This window comes from Delphinapterus leucas, chromosome 20 (assembly GCF_059928025.1).
Source record: "Delphinapterus leucas isolate spDelLeu-1000000601 "Yukka" chromosome 20, BTC_Dleu_Yukka2, whole genome shotgun sequence".
Classification (NCBI taxonomy): Eukaryota; Metazoa; Chordata; class Mammalia; order Artiodactyla; family Monodontidae; genus Delphinapterus; species Delphinapterus leucas.
The window spans coordinates 33,682,293-33,684,962 of record NC_143148.1 but is presented as its reverse complement, the minus strand read 5'-3'; the positions used below and the strand labels follow the sequence as shown (position 1 = coordinate 33,684,962).

At 53.1% G+C, this 2,670-nt stretch overlaps 1 pseudogene; it reads left to right on the top strand.

Moving 5' to 3' along the window:
• Window positions 1–642: 642 nt before the first annotated feature.
• LOC111165320 (nucleic acid dioxygenase ALKBH1 pseudogene) lies at window positions 643–2,670 on the top strand (annotated as a pseudogene).

Genomic DNA, 2,670 nt, shown 5'->3' with positions numbered 1-2,670 from the left:
ATGCACTCTTGCTGGAAATGCCCCACCTTGCAGTTGGCAGGAATGTGGGAGTCCTCGCTGCCCTCTGCAGGTTGCCCATGGGCTCTGGGACCAGGGAAGAAGGCAGAAGTGGCCAACCGTGACCCCTGGTGGTCACCATAGGAATGACAACCCCAGCACCTGACTTGCGGCCCTGGCGGTGCCCAGCCAGCCGAGGAGCCCACCTTCACCCTGACCCCAGCTGCTGACCTTCTGGTCCTTAGGCTGAGGCTCCCACGTAAATGTTCTTAGGCACAGCTCACATCACCAGTGGTGTGAGAGGCGCTGGACCCGGCGTTCACACTCTGAAGGGCCTACTCCTGACCAAGTCCTGTTAGAAATCACCTAGAGAGAGCTGCTGAGGGCATCCGTGAACAGGTGACTAGTAACAGCCCACATTTAAGCACTGCTCATCACGCTGGGCAGTGGGCCAGGCCACTCACACCTTTCTCCCCCTGATCCCTCACAGCAGCCCTGGAAATAGCAACTAGGATGGCCCCCATTTTATAGCTGAGAAAACTAAGTCTCAGAGAGGCCTCAAGAGGATTGCCAAGGTCTGAGGTGAGTGAGTGGCAGAGCCAGGATTCGAACCCAGACTGTCTCTGATTCCCTCCCATACTGGCTCCCTGCCTCCCTGCCAAACCCTGCTAGGACAATAATCATGGCTGACTTCCTGAGCATCCCGGGTGGGTCCCCAAGGGTACACACACACACACACACACACACACACACACACACACACACACACAGCCCCTACTCCTGGCTGGGTCCCCAAGGGCACACAGACACACACACACACACACACACAGCCCCTGCCACTAGAGGACTCATCACCCAGTGGGGTTGTTCCCATCCCTCCACTGTTCTGATAAGGAAGCAGAGGCTGATTTGAATCCCACCTCCGGCACCAAGTAGCTGTGTGACCTTGGGCAAGTCACTTAACCTTTCTGTGCTTCAGTTGACTCATGGGTGTAACAAGCATGATAATAATCAAACTTACCTCACAGAGTTGTTGTGAAAATTAAGTGAGCTAATATATGTAGGGAGCATTGGGTACATAGTAAGGGTTCCCTCTTACCATTATTAGGGAGAAAATGGGGCTCAGAGAAGGAAAAGCCTGAAAACTCACAGGTGTAGCAATTCCACACTTACTTTCATTGTTTTTCAACAACAGGATGGAGACGAGGCCAGGCAGCAAGATGGGGAAGGTGGCAGTGGCCGTGGGCGCTGTGGCGATGCTGGTAGCGGAGCCTGGGGAGGACGCCTTTCCGAAGCTTTTCCGCTTCTGCCGGCAGAGCCGCCCCAGCACCGCAGACCTGGGAGGGGTCACTGACTTCTTGGCGGCCCAAGCAGCCCAAGGCATGGGGCCTGGTGCCCCCAGGGTAGTCAAATCTCAGCTAAATGTGTCCCCAGCCAGTGACCACGATGCATACAGAGCAGGACTTCAGCTGGCCAGCAAGTGGCGAGCCTACGGACTGCAAGCCTATCCCGGATTTATTTTTATCCCAAACCCTTCCTCCCAGGTCACCAGCGGCATTAGGTGAAGCAGTTCCTTAAGTCATATTCCCGGAAACCCAATGTATGTAACCTGGACACACATGTGACTAAGAAGAGACCCAAGATTTGTGGGAACAGAGCAAAGAGCTTCTAAGGTATAAAGAAGTGAATAAATGGAGACCCTGAAGTTTATTAGAGAAACTGCACTGGGTGACCCTAGGCTACCATTGTAACTGGGACAATAAGAAATACTCTGCAGATCACTACACACCTTCCCCTGCTGACCTGACTTTCCTCTCAGAGTAAATGGACACTGCCTGTGGATTTCAGGGTTTCCGAGCTGAAGCTGGTATCCTGAATTACTACCGATTAGACTCCACGCTGGGAATCCATGTAGATAAATCTGAACTAGAGCACTCCAAACCCCTGCTGTCGTTCAGCTTTGGACAGTCTGCCATCTTTCCCCTGGGTGGCCTCAAAAGAGATGAAGCCCCCATCCCCATGTTTATGCACAGCGGTGACATCATGGTAATGTCAGGTCTCAGCCGCCTGTTGAACCATGCAGTCCCGAGGGTCCTTCCCAGTCCAGAAGGGGAGAGCCTGCCTTGCTGCCTAGAGACACCTCTCCCAGCTGACCTCCCCAGAGACTCAGTGGTGGAGCCCTGTTCTGTGGAGGACTGGCAGGTGTGTGCCAGCTACTTGAAAGCTGCTCGTGCTGACATGACTGTCCGACAGGTGCTGGCCATAGGTCAAGACTGCCCTTTGGAACCCATGGAGGAGAATAAAAGAGACGCCCCCACAGAACTTTCCTGTCATCTGGATGATGAGAATAGCCAAGAAAAACGAGCTAGGTTAAACCCTGACTGCTGAGACTTAAAAGAGAGCCCATTCTTTGACTTGGGCAGGTCTCACAGTAAATGACCATGCTGTTTTGTATTGCCATAGACTTTAGCACCAAGACAAGCCAAAAACAGACCAGGAAAAATTCATCATGGATCACGCTGCTGCCTCGCAATGCGCCCTGGAGAGAAAACTGATCAACCACTTTGTTCAGAGAAGTGTTTGACATGGTCCAGTCCTGGTTAGGTTTGGGCACCAACGTATGTGAGAAGTCCAAGGAGGTATGAGTTCCCACCGCAGCCTTCTCAGCCTCGC